We start from the raw sequence: 20680 nt of genomic DNA on the forward strand, positions 1-20680 counted from the left end.
GTCTCAGTCAGGGGTGGATTGGGATAAAAAAACAGCCCTGGAAAAACTGCAATCAGCCCTGGAAAAATTGCAATCAGGGGTGGGGTCTATTGAAAGAAAGGGATCCCTCATAATTGGGCCTGATTCTTAGTTGGATACAGTTGCAGAGTCCTTGTGTCTTTTTCTACAGTTGTGTCAACAACTTTATGCTAATTCCACTACAATGCCCTTCCATGGTTTCATGAGCTGATTGAAATTTAAATGTGGCTCCTTTCCACGTTAGGGGGTAGAGGTGACAGACTGCTGGTTTGGGTGTATCAGAGGGTAGAGGGTGACATGCAGGTCCCGTGGTTCTGTGGGAGCAGTAAAGGGGGGTTGAAAATGAAGAACTCCCTTAAAGAATGTCTGAACCTGTGGGATGAGCGCCAGACATCTATGGAAAACAAAAACCTGATAAAGCTGAAACCTGGACCTTCAAGTATCCTAACCGGAGTCCTGCTGCAAGACCTGATTGCAGAAAACCAAGATGTGCTAAAGAATAAAACGTATTTGTGAAATGACGCGTTTCATACCACTCAATATAGGCCCTCCAAATACGATGGTAATGGGCCGTTGTGACCTCCTTTCTAGCCTTTAACATTTTTGAAATAACAGAGGCAGGAATACCACATCTTTTCAACAACTCGGCCTCAACAGCCACACTGTCAAACGAAGACAAGGTAAGTCTGGGTAAGTGCATGGTCCTTGTTATAGCAGATCTGCATGTAGAGGAAGACGCAAAGGGTCGTCTGAAAGGGGGAGATGCAGATCCATGTACCATGAGCTCTGCAGCCAGTCTGGAACTATGATAATTACAGACGCAGATTCCCACTTGATTTGTTTGTGCAGCCAAGTAAGTAGAGGGAGGGGGGGGGGGAAATGTACACTAGACTGTACCACCAGGGAATGGAAAAAGCATCTACTGCCACTGCCGCTGGATCCTGAGAACCAGCCATATAGAGGGGAAGCTTGTTGTTCCGCCGAGACATCATAACATCTATCTGCGGCCTGCCCCACCTGAGAGACAGTTGGTGGAAAACTTCCAGGTTCAAAGCACACTCCCCTGGGTGGAGATCTTGGCAGCTCAAATAGGCCACCTCCCAATTCTTCACTCCTTAAAAGGAAAACCACCGATAGACTGAGAGCTTGACGCTCCATCAACAAGAAGATCAGATAAACCTCCGTCATCGCACCCCGACTTTTCATTCCCCCTTGCCTGTTTAGATAGGCCACCGCTGTGACATTGTCTGAGTGAATCTGAATTGCCTTCCCCTGAAGAAGTAGTAGTAGTAGTTTGTTTATTTATAAGGCGCCACAAAGTGTACGCAGCGCCATACATAGCAAACAAAAAAACAAATTACAAGGTAACGTACAGGGTGTGTTGATAAAACAGAGCATAAATAGGGGTATAGCTGGTAGAGCTAAAATCAGCATCAGTTCTGAAGTAGGTGTCGAAATTGTCGAGGAGACTGAAGATGAAGTAGAGGAAGGGAAGAACAGGGCAGGATTGCTGGTGAGGTAAAGAGGTAGGGTGAGTACGTGAGGAAGGACGACCCTGCTCATAAGAGTTAACAGACTAAAAGGAGGTGGGTGGGTGGATGAACCAAAAACAATAGGATAAGTAGGAACGGATGGATGGGGTAGGGTAGGCAGAATGCGGGGGTACTGTGCTAAACCCAATGAGCAGGATGCACTGTAATGCTGTAGTCCCGGACTGACCCAGCGAGCAGGAGGAACAATGCTTGCACCAATGCCAAGCGTACCGCTCTCTATTCCAAAACATTGATATGAAGAAGGGATTCCTCCCTGGACAACCGACCCTGAAAGGTGTGTCCTAGAGTCACCGCCACCCAGCCCAGAAGGATGGCATCAGTCGAGACCAATGTCTATTCCCAAAGGCCGTATCTGCGACCATGTAGGAGATGGTCTATGTAAAGCCACCAGTGCAAAGACAGCCTTATGTTTGGCTTCAGCGTTATAGATCTGTGCATGTGGAGGTGAGATCCTGTCCACTGGGAAATAAGATCCCATCGGAAAGTCCTTGACCGGAATCTCCCATATTGAAGAGTCTCGAAGGAGGCCACCATCTTCCACAGGAGCCTGATAATAATAATATATCTTTATTATCAGCAAATGCCCATATACAATGAACACTTAATGAAATTTAAATGTGAACAGTACAGCGCAGATGTTACGATCCGCCTTCAGCAGGTCGGTGTAACTCTGCAGCTAATATATTCTGTGTGGGTTTCGTATTTGTTCACTGGATCAGTGCTCCGGGTTTTGCTGATCCACCTTGCCTGGTGTTTGTGCATACCCTGGTCCTTGGGTGTGGCTGCATGCTAGGTTATTTAGGTAGGCTTCCAGCATGCAGACCCTGCCAGTTATATTTCTTAGTGCAGTTCTGTTTGTCAGGGTTCCTGCTCCAGAGTGTTCCTGGTCCCAGCACCATGAATCAAGCATCCACAGTATTTGTTACTCGTGTTCCTGGTTCCCTGGTTACAGGGGCGGATTGGGATGGAAAAGCAGCCCGGGAAAACTATGGTAGCAGTCCTAAAGGGCGGGGTCTTTTGAAGGGGTGGGGTCTGTTGATCAGGGTGGTATTACTCATCATCTGTTTCCGGGTTAGACACAATAGCGACCTTCCTTGAATATTTGCTGCAGTTGCATCTGCACTTCTTTCTGCCTGAGTCAGACCTCTATTTACCTGCCCCTACATAACTGACCCCTCCGTACCCACCACTACATAACTGACTCCTCCATACCCACCACTACATAACTGACCCCTCCATACCCACCACTACATAACTGACCCCTCCGTACCCACCACTACATTACTGACCCCTCTATAACCACCACTACATTACTGACCCCTCCATACCCACCACTACATTACTGACCCCTCCATACCCACCACTACATTACTGACCCCTCTATACCCTACACTACATTACTGACCCCTCTAAATCCACCACTACATCACTGACCCCACTATACCCACCACTACATTACTGACCCCTCTATACCCGCCACTACATCACTGACCCCTCTATACCCACCATTACATTACTGACCCCTCCATACCCACCACTACATTACTGACCCTCTATACCCACCACTACATTACGGACCCTCTATACCATACACTACATTACTGACCCTCTATACCCACCACTGCATTACTGACCCTCTATACCATACACTACATTACTGACCCCTCCATACCCACCACTACATTACTGACCCTCTATATCCACCACTACATTACTGACCCCTCTATAGCCACCACTACATTATTGACCCCTCTATAGCCACCACTACATTACTGACCCCTCTATACCCTACACTACATTACTGACCCCTCTATACCCACCACTACATTACTGACCCCTCTATACTCACCACTACATTACTGACCCCTCTATACCCTACACTACACTACTGACCCCTCTGTACCCACCTCTACATTACTGACCACTCTATACCCATCACTACAACACTTACCCCTCTGTACCCAACACTACACTACTGACCCCTCTGTACCCACCACTACATTACTGACCCCTCTATACTCACCACTACATTACTGACCCCTCTATACCCTACACTACACTACTGACCCCTCTGTACCCACCTCTACATTACTGACCACTCTATACCCATCACTACAACACTTACCCCTCTGTACCCACCACTACACTACTGACCCCTCTGTACCCACCACTACATTACTGACCCCTCTATACGCACCACTACATTACTGACCCCTCTATACCCTACACTACACTACTGACCCCTCTGTACCCACCTCTACATTACTGACCACTCTATACCCATCACTACAACACTTACCCCTCTGTACCCACCACTACACTACTGACCCCTCTGTACCCACCATTACATATGTATCATATGTATCCCCTGCGCACTACATAACAAAAATATTGTTAAAAATAAAACAATGGATAATGTATTGACAAAATGGGAAGCACTCCAGTCTGAGGTGGAAGGTGGGTGGGTGGCGGGTGGGTGGCAGAAAGTGGGGTCCGGGCAGCACGTCCCTGGGGTTCGGGCAGTGTGGGGCGGGCATGGGGTCCTTGCAGTGGTTGGACAGTCAGTGGCGGGGTCCTGCGGCGGATGGGAACTAGTTCACATCTGCCGCAGGGACTCCGCCACTGCCCATCCACTGCAGGGACCCCCTGCCCACCTCGCGCTGCCCCTGATGCCCATGGCACTATAGAACCTGTGAGAGGAGGCATTTTGTACAAATATATAACACATCTATATTACTTACTAATTAAGCCTTCCCACTTCAGTGTCAGGTCTCCTCACACCCTCCAATGCTCACTGCTGCTGCTGCCGGGCCTCCTGCTACCGATGTTCCAGATTATGCTTTACTGGGCAAACTGTTCCCTGCTGTAGGAGCGGCGCCGTTGTGCACCCTGCCCCATGCTTACAGGCGCCCACAGCCTCCTCCTCCCAGTCCCTAAGTACAGATGACGCGGCGCCGCCTGCGTCCTCCTGCCCCCGGCATACAGGCGGTATGTAGATGGCGCTGCCTGCCTTCTGCGCCACTCGTACTGGCGGCGCTGCCGTGCTCCCTGCTCCCAGTGTAGAGAGGGAGCATGTTGTGAAAATAAATTCAAGAGAGTGTGTGATTGTCTGCTGGGCACACTGCCGGCAGTACAAGCGGGCCCAGCAGGGGGGGGATGGAGCCAGCCCAGCAGGGGGGATGGGACCGGCCCGCCGGGAAATGACCCGGTGTCCCGGTGTACCTGCCTGGTTACTTCAGTCTCAGTAACTGCTTTGCCCAGCCTGCTGTGTCTGTGCCAGACCCTGCTGTCAGCTGTCATTTCAGATAAGTCAGGGGTTCCCTGCATCCTTATCTTTGCATTATCTACCCCGGATTCGGCAGACCCAGGACCAAGGGCCCGGACCCCCGGACCCTGGAGTACTGGACCCCTGGACCTGGACCCTTGAGGCCCGCACCCAGGAGCACCAGACCCCGGACCCAGGGACCTACCGACGGGATCAAGATAGGTAAGTATCAGTATGTATGGGCTTTGGATGTATTAAAGTTTTATTTTTATTGTGTCTGTGTGTGTGTTTATTTGACTATTTTTATTACTGTGGAACTACAAGTGCCTTTTAATGCCCCGCGTGCTGGGACTTGTGGTTCTCCAAGTCCCAGCTTGCGGGGGAGGCTTGCTGGGACTCATAGTTCCACAGTATTAAACAATAGGTCATTCTATTTTTTTACACAGAATCATCTCGATGCCCACCGCCCAGGGGCATCGAGGACAGCACCAGGCTTCAGCCTGGTCAGGTAAGTCCTGGAGGGGGGGGACTCCTTCATTGGCGGGTCCCCACTCCCCCAGGGCCCCTGGCCAGGCTGACTGGTCGGTAGGGATGAATGCTTTGGCCGGGGGGACTTGTATAAAAAGTCTCCTGCCGGCTGTGGCATTACCCTGCTGGCTGGTTTGGCCTGGGGACCCCTAGTCATTTTTTCCCCTGTATTTTGGGAACCAGCCCCGGACCTGGAGCCTGGGGCTGGTTGTAAAAAAATCGGGGAACCCCTATTTGCTGGGTTTCCTGATTTTTTATTACCATGTAATACCCTGGAAACATGTATTATTATTAAATGTCATAACGGGGTTGACTATGTATAGCTAAGGGTACTGTGTTCTTCATATCAGCTCCAGTTGATGGGACCCTGTAGCTCACAAGGACTGGCCTGTTGTTAATAAGAAAAAGGGGACTGATAAAGTTGGACTGATCGAGCCCCAGGAATGCGTGCCCACAGCACCCCGGGGATGGCCGCGGGGAAGGGGATATAAAAAGGACTGCGGCCGTTGAAAGCGGTTAAGCAGCCGCCGTAGAGGAGAGAAAGGGCAGGACTGCGCAGCTGGAAGTGGCACGGAGATACGAGATATACTTACAGGAGGTTCTTGGAGGTCAGGCCAGCGTGGACAGTCTCCGGGGCATCGTCTGACGGAGCCACGGTGAAGCATCCCGGGAGGCGGCAGCGATGCGGAGAGTGAGGACGCGTTCAGCCGCCAAAGACAGTCGGAGGTGCATCATCAAGGGGCGGCGACAGGGGAGGAGGAAGGAGATCGCAGGACCAGATACAAGGCGGCGCCGGTACAGCTGAGACTCCAGCCGGGGAGTGGTGAGTGTTGAGCACGCCCCACTGATTCAACTCCCGCCATCAGCCTGCCACTACGTCCCGCCCCAGGAACGCCCCCACACATAGTACAGAGTGCAGAAGAGAGCTAAACCCGGCTCCAGCCTTAGCCAGGGGACGCCCACAGACATTCACGCAGTGTAGCTGCAGAGGAAAAGGGAGTGTTCCCTCCGCCTACCCCACATCGTTTCACGCCCCTAACCACGCCCCAGGAATGTCCTTACATAGTACAGAGTGCAGAAGAGGGCTAAACCCGGCTCCAGCCTTAGCCAGGGGACGCCCACAGAGGTTCATCTAGTGTAGCTGCAGAAGAAGGGAGAGCGATTAGCTGCAGGATCATAGCCTGGTAGAGGAACCTGCTAGAGTTCATCTGACAGGGACAGCATAGTGCAGACGTTGCCGAGTAAAGCAGGAAATATTACTCAGATCCTCCACCGCATGTCAGGACAGCTCTACGAATATGATGTCCCTAGTGAATAAAATCGATTCCGTCTGACAACTGACAAGACACCAAGCACCCTCTACCGACAGGAAGGCTTATTTAGCCTGTTGGACCTATTATTCATTGAAAGTGTACGATCTACAGAATAGTTCAGAGAATTGAAATAAAGAAAGACAGCTGGTGTTCTCAGTATAAATTGAGATAGAATTCCTAGAGTTACAGGTACCTGGCAGCATAGTCCGACTGAACAGATCAGAGAGGACATCACATCTTTAGCCTTCATAAGACTTCGAAGCAAGGGCGTAACTACCATAGGTGCAGGGGGTGCAGCTGCTATGGGGCCCAGAGCTGAGAGGGGCCCACTTTGCCTGTCAAAGTATCATGTGCTATATACATTTTTCACCATTAGTTGATGAATAGGGGCCCTTACAAACTTTTGCTATGGGGCCCACATGTATCTAGTTACGCCACTGCTTCGAAGTATACTAAGGAATAAACTAGGGTCCCTCTGCCGTGTATAGTAAGAAGCCGGAAGCTTCTATACAGTAACTGTTAATAACACTTTGTTGCAAACCAATTGCTCAGGTGACCCAATTCATACTGAAACTGCGACTGTAATGTGGGAGATACAGGGGCTCCAAGTTGTATGATATATTTGTTGCAAAAGCCTATTATAGTCGAATTGTTATAAGTGTAGAAGTAAGTTGTAATGCATTTGTGGTAGAATAAGTAACCTGTTTTAGGGAAATGATAGTGTAGCATATTGTAATATGTTAATGTATTGTGATGTTAAGTTGTGCAGTGGATGGTAAACTGTCAGGATCTAACCTGTCAGGATAAAAGGTCATTGTTGTTTTAGACTACCCTGTTGCCTGTTTGTAGTCATAATAAACCTTTAATTATAAATACAACGGGTTGTACTTACCTGTAGCGAAGAAAGACAACGCAGCTGAAGAACGAGAACCTGAAAGAGAGAAAGGTAACCAAGTGTAAGAAAAGAATTACAGCGTATTACAGAGATAAAATTGGCATCCACGAACAGGATACGAAAAGGAAAATGTCGAGTCCTCAAAACCCTGCATCAATATCTGGAAGAAGGTTCTTACCGGCAATAGACCCCTCACCCAATAGAAGAGTAAGCTCCACGATGGAAGCATCACCTATTACAATGCCCTATTATTTCGGTGCTCCGTGGATACCAACGTATTCGGGAGATAATCGCACACCAGGAACCACCACATTTAAAGACTTCAAGGACCAGATGATATCTATGTTCAAGGTATATAAACTTGGAGAAACACAGCAAATAGAAATACTAATGGGACAATTGAAGGGACCTGCACGTCGTGAGGTCAAGTCATGGGCGGAAAAAGAAAGGCAAACAGCCGAAAACATCTTTAAAAAACTTGCCAGCATATTTGATCTAAGAACGGTGGCCGAGATAAAAAGTCGCCTCTATGCAAGGAAGCAACGCCCTAATGAAACCCTCAGAGACTTTGCATTGGGATTACAGGAGGCATTGAAGACCATTCAAACGCTAGAACCACAAGGGGAACTACACGGAGACCAGACCCTTATTAACCTATTTATCGAAGGGGCTTCTGGAGAAGCGACGCGCGCCCAGTTAAGAATGTGGAGGCGACAAAATCCAACGTATACCTTTCCCGAATTTAAAGAGACAATACTACAAATTCTGGGCCTAAACTCAAGCGTCGATGCAGATAACAAGGAGACCTTTGAGATATCGGAGGAGACGGGGATGGCGGAGGCCAGCCGAACCTTGAAAGGCCTAGTCACTCAGCAAACACAAGCAGAAAGGGACCCTCTCCTCCTAGAACTAAGTAAGAACATGATGGAGTTGGGACGAGAGTTGAAAGAGATTCGTCAAGAACAGGTCGAGGCCAGACGCAGAGGGTGGTGACAGAATGCGAATGGGAGAACCCGTCCCCGCTGGGATATACCCCGCTAGTATGACCGAAGAGCCACTGACCAGTTCGATGATCAAGGTCGGCCGATCTGTTGGCGGTGCCGGCAGAGTGGGCATATTGAACGGAGCTGCCCGCAAGAAGTTTTAAACGATCAGACCCCAGGGAGGCGGACCGACCCTCGGGAGGAGACGCACATGTAGGTCCAATACCAAAAGAGTGGAGGTCGCACTATGTTGGAGAGTGCCCCCACTTGAACATTAAGATCAACAACACCACCCTGCCAGCCCTCGTCGACACTGGGTCGCAAGTAACGACGATTCAATTAGAAGAGTTTGCCAAATACTGGAATAAAGAAGAGCTCTGAGAAGTACCCACTAATTGGCTACAGTTGATACCCAGCAACGGCCAACAGATCCATATTAAAGGATACTGGGAAGCAGATCTGTGCCTTGGAGCGACCAAACTGGAGAAACAAGGATTCTTAGTTACCACCGTGCAGAATCAACACATGCCGCCCGTTATATTGGGCATGAATACCCTGAGGAATTGTCGGGAGGAATTGGTAGACCTCCTGAAGAAGGAAAAGCGTCTCGCCACCCCGAAAGAGAAGAAGGCCTTACAATGAGCTGTTCGAGTGCTTGTAGGACAGCAGAAGTTTGTAAACAGCCAGGGCGAAGCGGGCAAGGCGAGAGCTGTTGATCGGCATCCAGTGATTCTCAGGCCAAACTCTGAACACATCGTATGGTGTAAAGCGAAGATTGGACCTGGGGGTCAAGACTACGAGGCTGTTCTAGAGTCCTGTGACCTCGAGGGGTGGAACCGTTATGCTGTGGCCAGAACATTAGCCAAAGTTGACAGGGGAAGGGTCCCTATTCGAGTATTGAACCCTCATAACTACCCCATTAGACTCTTCAGGAACTGCCCGATAGCTAGCATTGTCCCAATCAACTTTCAAGATGTGGTGGAAGGGAGGGATTCAGAAAATTCCCAGGAGCATATCGCTGGACAGACAGTATCACCTGACTGCGAGCCTGCGTGGTGGTCTGATATTCAGATTGGGGATACCAATACCCCGACAGAAAAGAAAGAGGAAGTCCTCTGCATCGTATAGAAGAACGCGGCCACATTTAGTCAATATCCTTCTGACTTCGGGAGAGCAGAAAATATACATCATCGCATACCAACGGGTACTCACCCGCCCATCAAAGAAAGACATCGGCCTTTACCGCCAACACTATACCAACCCGTACGGAAGATGTTGGCCGAAATGAAAGAAACCGGTGTAATCCATGAAAGTTGCAGTCCTTGTGCAGCCCCAATTGTCCTTGTTAAGAAAAAAGATGGAAGCTGTCACAACTGAAGGGCTGGATGAAGTCGTGTGGTGTGTAGCAACCGGAGACGGACCAGAGGAGGAAGGATTAAATCGTGCAGGTTTAATAATAGAATTCATAAATGGAACAATACACACTTGAATACTTTCTTTAAGTGGCAGATAGTGGTAATAAGAATTGAGCCGGCACGGCACTTTGAAAGAAGAAAAAGTTCATTTAAACAATGACAATTCAAGCACTGCGGACGGCAGGCTGGGGTCTTGAGAAATGAAGAAATCCGGAAAAGAGAATGTACTTGATGGTAATGAGGGATCCTTGAAGACTGAAAGAAGATGGATGATGACAGAAGAATGGGAAGTTGCTTGGAAGCAGACGGCTTGAAGAGCTTAGGCCAGGAAGCTCAGGGATGCAGGCAGAGACCAGACTATAGAGAGAACTGGCAGCGATGGGGTTAAGCTGAATCGAGACCAACACAGAGCACTGAAGCAAGGCACCACGTCAGGAGAGGTGAGTCAGAGAGCCGGAGTCAGCTGGGAGCTGTGAACGCCTCTGGAGACTCTTTGTACTGACACTGAACAGGCCTAGGCAAATCCCCTATATCCCTAGAGGGCGGCTGCCATTGGCTGTCAGGTAAGTATGGGCGGAAACCTCAGACAAGGAACAATCTGCTATTTGCCCTGAACCAAGATGGCGGCGCCGGCCTCCCGGCGCCCCTACAGCACATACCGCTACACTTGCCGGCGTCCCACGCTGCCTGCTGCCCACCAGACTGCCGCTGCCTGCTGCCGCTGACCTGGAGACCACTACACGCTAGCCGACGGCGGGCGCGAACGGGTGAGTAGTAAGCCCGCCGCGGCTTCGTGTGACAGTAACCCCCCCCCCTTTCTGGGTGACCCCAGGGCACCTACGCACCTTGTGGGGATTCCTTTGAAAGAATTGTCTCATCAGACGGGGAACATGGAGATCTGCAGCATCAACCCAGGAATTCTCTTCAGGACCGAATCCAAGCCACTCTACCAAATACTGAAGATGGGTATTGCGGCAACGTGAGTCGATAATGCGCCTCACCTCGAACTCTGTCTCTCTCTCCGAGCCAATCTTGGGCGGTTTAGGCACCTTTTTCTGATATAAGTTCAATCGCAAAGGTTTCAGAAGAGACACATGGAAAGAATTTGATATTTTTAAGGAAGAAGGGAGCTGTAGTCTGTAGGCCACCGGATTAATCACCTGAGTGATGGGGTACGGCCCGATGAACCGAGGAGCCAGCTTCATGGACGGTAACCGAAGGCGTATATGGCGGGTAGACAGCCATACTCGATCTCCAACCTTCAACTTAGGAGCCGCTCTTCTTTTCCTGTCTGCCATCCTTTTATATCGAGCGGATGCTTTGAGGAGAGCGGTATGGACGTCTGACCAGATCTTTGCAAACCGTTGTAGGAAAGAAGCAGCTGCAGGGACTTCGGACAATGATAGATCTGAGAACTCCGGAGATCGGGGATGCTTGCCAAATACAGTGAAAAAGGGAGTGGTGCCGGAGGAAGAATGATAGGAATTGTTGTGAGCAAATTCCGCCCAAGGCAGAAGGTCTACCCAGTCGTCTTGAGAGGAAGAGACGAACAAACGAATGAAGGCCACCAAGTCCTGGTTGACTCGTTCTGTCTGCCCGTTGGTTTGTGGGTGGAAAGCAGTGGAGAACTTGAGCTTGACTTGTACAGCGGAACAGAGAGCCCTCCAAAACTTTGCGACGAACTGCACGCCACGGTCAGATATAATCTCTTTGGGCAACCCATGGAGTTTGAAGATGGTGGAAATGAAGAGCTGAGCCAACACTGGAGCAGATGGAAGGCCTTTCAATGGGTAGAAGTGCACCATCTTTGAAAACCGGTCAACCACCACCCAAATTACCGTATGCCCTTTGGAGGGAGGAAGTTCGCAGATAAAGTCCATAGACAGGTGGGACCATGGTTCTGTTGGTATGGCTAGAGGTAGAAGATGACCGACAGGAGACGTTCTGGAGGACTTATGCTGAGCGCACTTTACACAGGAGGCGACAAAGGTGGTTACGTCGCGACGAATGGTAGGCCACCAGTATGAACGCAACAGGAACATTAAGGTCTTCTGTGCCCCGGTATGCCCTGCGAAACGGGAAGCGTGTGCCCAGGACAGCACTCTCTTTCGGAGACTGAGGGGAACGAAGGTCTTGCCTGGTGGAGGTGAAGGCTGGACTGTTACTTGAGCAAAGACCAGAGGGTCGAGGATGGGTCGAGGAGGAGTCTCAAGATCAGCTGAAGTTTCAAAAGAGCGTGAAAGAGCATTGGCCTTGGCATTCATCGTCCCGGGTCCTAATCTGATTTGAAAATCGAAGCGTTCGAAGAACATGGCCCAGCGGGCTTGACGAGCTGTAAGACATTGGGCGTGCTTGAGGAATGAGAGATTCTTATGGTCGGAGTACACAGTAATTTTATGTCGTGCCCCCTCCAGGAGGTACCGCCACTCCTCCAATGCAGATTTGACTGCCAGTAACTCCTGCTCTCCAATGGGGTAATTCTTCTCTGCTGGAAGAAACTTCTTGGAGAAGAAGGCACAGGGATGAAGCACCTGGTCCTCCCCTCTCTGCGACAAGATTGCCCCCACCCCCTCTGAGGATGCGTCCACCTCAAGAATAAAGGGTTTGGCTGGAGAAGGATTGGGGCGGAGACAAAAGCATCCTTTAGTTGTTGGAAGGCTTGGGAGGCCTCAGGTGACCACTGACTTGGATCAGAACCCTTACGGGTTAGAGCAGTAAGGGGTGCAGCAAGGGTGCAGAAGTTCCGGATGAAACGACGATAGTAATTTGAAAAGCCCAGGAACCTCTGGATGCCTTTGAGCGTGGTGGGCGCTGTCCAGTCTAAGATGGCTCTTACTTTTTCTGGATCCATCTCTATCCCAGTGCTGGAGAGGATGTGGCCAAGGAATGGAATGGAAGTGACCTCAAAGACGCACTTGTCTAGCTTGCAGAATAATTTATTTTGGCGAAGGCGCCGCAAGACCTCAGCTACTGTTTGCCGATGGAGATGGAGGTTAGACGAGAAGATGAGGATGTCATCGAGATACACCACAATGGAATGATACAGTAAATATCGAAATATGTCATTTACAAATTGTTGGAAGAAGGCTGGAGCGTTGCAAAGACCAAATGGCATCACCAGGTATTCGTAGTAGCCATCTCGGGTGTTGAAAGCCGTCTTCCACTCATCTCCAGATCGGATACGGATCAAGTTGTACGCCCCTCTTAGATCCAGTTTCGTAAAGATGGAAGCCCCTCGGATTTTGTCGAATAATTTGGTGATAAGAGGTAAAGGATAGCGGTTCTTTATCGTGATATCGTTCAGGCCCCTGTAATCGATACACGGCCGGAGGGTTCCATCTTTTTTTTCACAAAGAAAAACCCCGCTCCGGCTGGCGAAGTGGACGGGCGAATGAACCCCTTATCCAAGTTCTCTCGAATGTAGTCAGACATGACTTTGGTCTCCGGCAGAGACAAGGGGTAGATGCTGCCCCGCGGTGGGAACTTCCCAGGTATCAACTCTATGGGACAGTCCCAGGCACAATGAGGCGGCAGGGTATCGGCACCTCCCTTGCTGAAGACGTCAGAAAAAGAAAGATATGGTGTGGGTAACGACAAGGGTGGAGCTGGTGAAGACGAAAGACTGGAACCTCCTACATCTTGAGGATTAGTTTGATGGAGTGGAATGACACGAGGCATGCAAGTAGTTAGGCAGTTCGTACCCCAGGCTGTGATCTCCATACTGGTCCAATCAATATGAGGGTTGTGCTTAGTAAGCCATGGTAGGCCCAGGACTACCTGGTGTGAGGACTGAGGAAGGACAAAAATTCTAGAGTCTCTTGATGTAAGGCACCGACGAGAACTGTCACTGGATCGGTTTGAAGGGTGATTTGCCCACTGCTGATGCGACTCCCATCTACTGCAGTGAGGACCAACGGATGGGCCAAAGGTTGCACCGTCAAGGAATGTTGAAGGACGAAAGAAGAAGAAAGGAAGTTCCCGGCTGCTCCGGAATCTAGTAGAGCCTGGATCTTGATTTTTCCCTGAGGGCACACAAGGGTAACAGGAATGGTGGGTACAGTTGAAGAGGGAGATGAAAGCAGGACTCCTAACCTGACCTCCCTCGGGGAGGTTAGGAGCGGTCGTTTCCCGGACGCAGTGGACAGGAAGACAACAGATGAGCGGAAGAACCGCAGTACATGCAAAGATTCTCACGACGTCTACGGGACTTTTCTTCAAAGGAAAGCAGAGAGCGGTTGATCTGCATGGGTTCGTCTGGTGGTGTGGTTGTGGAGGGCCCAGGTCTAGGAACAGGAACAGCGTTGGTGGTGAGACGAGGGCGGAGACGATCGGAGCGATTTCTCTCTAGTTGACGCTCCTGCATCCGTAGATCTACTTTGTTGCACAAGGAGATGAGTTCAGCCAAAGTAGCAGGAGAGTCATGGGTAGTTAATTCGTCCTTGATACGACCTGCCAGCCCATTCCAGAAGGCGGAGACGAGAGCCTCTTCGTTCCACTTTAATTCCAAAGCCAGAGTCTGGAACTGCACAGCATATTGTCCCACTGAACGACTACCCTGGCGAATCCTCAGGATCTCAGTAGCGGCAGACGACACTCTGCCAGGTTCGTTGAAGATGCGACGGAAAGAGGTAATAAAAGCTTCATAGTCATTGAGCAGGGGATCAGCACGTTCCCAGAGAGGGGACACCCAGTCCAAAGCCGACCCTGCCAGGAGAGACACAATATAAGCCACCTTTGCCTTGGAGGTAGGAAAGTGAGAAGACTGTAAGGTGAAATGCACATCGCATTGGTTCAGAAACCCACGGCATCCTTTCGGAGAACCATCATATTTGCTGGGGGTTGGTAATTGCATGTGATGAGGAACTATTGGTCCAGGTGTAGGAACAGGGACTGGAACCTCTGGTGCTGAAGCCACAGAAACAGAGGGAGCCGTCTGGGGCGGAGCCAAGACCTGAAGGAATTGAGCCACTTGACGTTGGGTAGCCTCTACTTGCTTCAGACGAGCCATGATGCTGTGAAGTGCGTCCACCATGGAAGCCTGTTCTTCACCCGACTCCATCGGGTCAGTACAAACTGTCACAACTGAAGGGCTGGATGAAGTCGTGTGGTGTGTAGCAACCGGAGACAGACCAGAGGAGGAAGGATTAAATCGTGCAGGTTTAATAATAGAATTCATAAATGGAACAATACACACTTGAATACTTTCTTTAAGTGGCAGATAGTGGTAATAAGAATTGAGCCGGCACGGCACTTTGAAAGAAGAAAAAGTTCATTTAAACAATGACAGTTCAAGCACTGCGGATGGATGATGACAGAAGAATGGGAAGTTGCTTTGAAGCAGACGGCTTGAAGAGCTTAGGCCAGGAAGCTCAGGGATGCAGGCAGAGACCAGACTGTAGAGAGAACTGGCAGCGATGGGGTTAAGCTGAATCGAGACCAACACAGAGCACTGAAGCAAGGCACCAAGTCAGGAGAGGTGAGTCAGAGAGCCGGAGTCAGCTGGGAGCTGTGAACGCCTCTGGAGACTCTTTGTACTGACACTGAACAGGCCTAGGCAGATCCCCTATATCCCTAGAGGGTTGCTGCCATTGACTGTCAGGTCAGTATGGGCGGAAACCTCAGACAAGGACCAATCTGCTATTTGCCCTGAACCAAGATGGCGGCGCCTCTACAGCACATACCGCTACACTTGCCGGCGTCCCACGCTGCCTGCTGCCCACCAGACTGCTGCTGCCTGCTGCCGCTGACCTGGAGACCACTACACGCTAGCCGACGGCGGGCGCGAACAGGTGAGTAGTAAGCCCGCCGCGCACCGCCGCGGCTGCGTGTGACAGAAGCCTTCGGTTCTGTATCGATTACAGAAAGCTAAATGCCATTACCCATAAAGATGCTTATCCCTAACCCCGGATAGAGGAATCATTAACTGCCCTCAAGACCGCCAAATACTTTTCGACTCTTGATTTGACCAGTGGATATTGGCAAATTCCCATGGCCCCCGAGGATAAAGAAAAAACAGCGTTTTACGACACCAATGGGCCTCTTTGAATTCACTTGCATGCCTTTTGGCTTGTGCAATGCCCCTGCCACCTTTCAACGAGTAATGGAACATTGCCTCGGTCACTGCAACTTCGAACTAGTCTTGCTATATCTCGACGACATTATAATCTTTTCTAAAAGTTTTGAACAGCACCTGGACATCTGGATTATGTGTTTGGCCATCTAGCCCAGAGTGGACTGAAGCTCAAACCCTCAAAGTGCCACTTGTGAAAGCCAAAAGTCCACTATCTGGGACATATAGTTAGTGAAGAAGGAGTGCAACCAGACCCCGACAAAATCGGAGTAGTACGGGATTGGCCCATCCCCACTACAGTGAAAGAAGTCCGCAGTTTTCTAGGCTTCGCAGGGTATTACAGGCGATTCATTGAACACTTTGCTAAAATAGCCACCCCGCTTCATGAACTGTTTTGAGGCAAAACAGGCTGTGAGAGAAGAAGTACATCCCCAGTAGTGTGGGCTGAAGAACAACAAAACTCATTCCAACAACTAAAAACATCCCTGATAGAGGCGCCACTGTTAGCCCATCTGGATTATTCCAAACCCTTTCGTGTCTATACGGATGCGAGTCATCAAGGACTCGGGGCAGTACTAGCCCAAGTACAAGAAGGAAAGGAACGGGTTATAGCCTATGCCAGTAGAGGTCTGCGAAAAACTGAGAGAAACGCAGAGAATTATAGCACTTTCAAACTTGAGCTTCTAGCCCTGGTATGGGCTATCTCAGAAAAATTTTAAAATTATCTCTCCACCACCTCGTTTGTTATAGTGACGGACAACAATCCATTAGCCCACTTACACACTGCTCATTTGGGGCCATTGGAACAGAGATGGCTATCCAGACTGGCCAACTTCCGGTACACCGTTGAATACAGAAGTGGCAAGTTGAATAGTAACGCGGATGCGCTGTCCCGACTTCCAACTGAAGATGTGGCAGAGTTAGAAAAAGACCAGGAGGAAGAGGTGGAAATCCCATACTCGTATCCCTCTAAGAGGGATTCACTTCTCGCGACTTCTGTAATCGCCCATGAGAACTTGGACTCTGATGATTTGGCTGGTGGATCCGTAAGCTTTGATTGCGAAATTGTACAGAAGGAGAGTCCGGTGGTGCAAGAGTTACTCCGCATCATGAAGAACAAGATCCGATTGACAAAAATACAAAGGGACAGCGCCGACCCAGAGTTAATCAAGTTGTTAAGGCAGCAGGAACGTTTCCGGTTGCGACATGGCTTGCTGGTTCGGATCAGCCTCGACCCGGGCACGCATCGGTCCAATGTGCAGAAAGTTGTCTCAAGACAAGAGTCCCGACTCCTACCACGATCAATCTGGACATTTTGGCTCGCAGAAGATGGAAGCAGTCCTACGGAAGAGATACTTTTGGGTTAACATGCGAGCGGATGTCGAACAGTGGTGTCGAAATTGTGTGGCCTATAATCTAAAGAAACAGCCCAGACAAGATCAGAAGGATCCCCTCTGCCCGATCAAAAGCCACCAACCGCTAGAATTGATCGTTCTGGACCACGTGAAACTAGAGATGGCATCCAACGGGGTCCAGTATGCCTTGACGATGGTAGATCATTATAGTAAATTCTTGATAGCAGTTCCAGTTAGAGATTTGTCCACAAAAACCACAGCAGAGGCCCTGTTGAGACACCTGATTAGACCCTATGGATACCCCGAGCAAATCTTGACTGATCAGGGACCGGCATTTGAAGCGCAAGTATTTCATGAACTCTGCAGTCTATGCGCATGCACAAAATTACGAACAACGGCTTACCATCCACAATGCAATGGATTGTCTGAACGGGCAAACCAAACCATCATTGGCATGCTAAGGAGCCTCTCCACAGAGAAACATTCACATTGGCCCATTGTCTTGGCTGAGTTGGTATATATATACAACAACACGGAGCACTGCTCTACAGGCTTCACCCCGTTTTATTTGATGTTTGGACGGCACAGGAAATTGCCCAAAGATGTTGAATTGGATTCTGGGGTGAATCCAGCAAAGAACTTCCGCACTGAATGGGTGGACGAGCACCAACGACGAATAGGGATCGCCCGAAAAATTCTACAAAAATGGATGGAAGAACAATCATTTTTATCAAGTTCACTCTCCCCGAGACTGTCAGCGGTAATTTTGCCCATATTTTAATTTTATTAGTTAAGTAGGCCACTAAGGGGTTAAGATTTTGTTCCTTATATTCCCCCGGGTCCCTGGAGACCCACACTCCCAGGTATTTAAAACTATGTACCCATTTCAATGGGGTATCTACCAGGGGAGATCCGGAATCCTTTGCTCTAATTGAAAAGATATTTGATTTGTTCCAGTTTATTTTAAACCCTGAATGCTCTCCAAATCTCTCGATCTCCCACATTACCAATGGTGCAGCTTTGCCCCCATTATTTAAGAAGATCAATAAGTCGTCGGCATAAAGAGCCACGACATCCTCTCTATTACCCATCCTCAACCCCTCTATTCCTGGGTGTTGTCGTAGAATGCATGCTAATGGCTCAATCGTCAGGGCAAATAAACCGGGAGAAAGTGGACACCCCTGCCTAGTCCCTCTATAGAGGGAAAAAGCTTGTGAGGTATGCCCGTTAATCGCCATTCTGGCACTTGGGGCCGCGTAAAGCAATTTTATCCAATTTATAAATCCTGGTCCTATTCCCATTTCTCTCATCACCTCCCAGAGGTAATGCCACTCCACGGAGTCAAAAGCCTTGACTGCGTCGAGCTACATCACCACCGGGAGGGGACGGACCGCGTCCAGGACCTGCAGGTGCTCAAATAGCTTTCGTAGGTTCACCGTTGTAGACTTCCCCTGCATGAAGCCGGTTTGGTCACTATGTACTATTTTCCCTATATGCTTATACAATTTTGAGGAAAGCACTTTTGCCAAGATTTTGGCTTCTGTGACTATCAGAGATATTGGCCTGTAGGATTCCAGTAATACTGGGTCCTTTTCTGCTTTCAGTAAGACCACTATTTTGGCCTCAGACATGGACTGCGGGAGCTTATTTTCCTTGTAACAGGCGTTAAATACTTCCAATAACAGGGGCGCCATTAGTTCCGCATATCTTTTATATATCTCGGCAGGTATGCCGTCCAGTCCCGGGGATTTGCTACTGGGTAATGAGCTAATTGCCTCTTTTATTTCCACTAGATTAAGGGGGGCTTCTAACTCGCTCCTCTCTTCTTGTGACAGCCTAGGCAAACCTATATTGCGTAGAAACTCGCCCGTCTCCTCCTGAGTGGCCTTTGTTCTGGACTCGTATAGTTCCATAAAGTAATCTCTGAAAGCCTTAAGTATATCTTTACTTTCCTCGACCAAAATGATTGTTCTCCCGAAGTTCCTTTACATATTGCAACACTCACCCCAATACGTAGATAATGCATTTTTTAGAAAAATAAACAATATACTTACAACATTTATATGGAATAATTCGCGGGCCAAAGTAGGACTACAATATCTAACAAAAAAAAAGAGATAAAGGGGGGTTAGCACTACCTAATTTCAAATTGTACTACATGGCAAGCCAGATGTCGTTATTAGTAGACTGGGTTAAACCGGAGGTCCAGAACGAGGGGATAGTGAAGCTTATTTCCCAGACTGAAAGGGGAATTTCGCCACTGCAGAAATTGGTAAGGGGTCAAGTAAATAACAAGGACGCCCCGATTGTGACGCAAGCGGTTAAAATATGGCGGGAATCAAATAAGTGGATGGGAATGTCTGAAATAGATGACGACCACCCTTTAAATGACCCTTTGGCTTTGAAAGGGATTAAGTATCTCCAAGTGGCCAAAGTGTGGGAACCGTGGGGGTTGACAGCTATGAGCCAGGTATATGAGGGGGAGATATTTAAATCCTTCAGCCAGATTCAGGAGGAGTTCTTGGTGCCCACTAGGCATTTCTTCAGGTATCTTCAACTGAGGGATGCCTTGGGGGCACATTTTAAGGATGGGCCTCCGAGGTTTGGACCATCCATATTTAAAAAAAGTACTTAAGGCAGACAAGAAAAATAATCTTACTTCGGTTATCTACAATCAGTTATTATCAGCAGATCAGGGCGTGACACAAGAACTCCGAGCCCAGCGGGAGAAATGGGAAAAGGATGTAGGGCCTATAGACCCCGATGAATGGTCCAAGGCAATGGCAGCGGTTCCAAGGGCCACAAACTCGATCAGGGTGCAGCAGGTACAATTCTTTGTGCTCCACAGGGCATATCTAACAACCACAAGATTAATGAAGTTTGGGGCCAGATCAACTGATGAATGCCCGAAATGCCATACCGCACCCGGTTCGTTTTATCACTTGATCTGGAATTGCCCCAAAATACAGATATTTTGGGAGAAGGTGATACAAACGCTGGTAGACACGGGTATTAATAGAATGTACCTAACAGACAGAAATTGCTTGTTGAATATAAATAATGTAGGGGTCCAAAATAAGGAGGATAGGGACTTTGTTAATAATGTTTGCGCCCTGGCCAAGGTTATGATCGCAAGGTCCTGGCTGGCGGACTCAGGTCCAGATTATGAGGGATGGAAAGCACTGGTGGAATACACGATCAAACATGAGAAATGCTTATATATATGTAGAAATGCACTGAATAAATTTACAAAAACATGGAGTCGGTGGATAGACCAATAAAATA

This window comes from Crinia signifera, chromosome 7, assembly GCF_055691185.1.
Source record: "Crinia signifera chromosome 7, ASM5569118v1, whole genome shotgun sequence".
Lineage (NCBI taxonomy): Eukaryota > Metazoa > Chordata > Amphibia > Anura > Myobatrachidae > Crinia > Crinia signifera.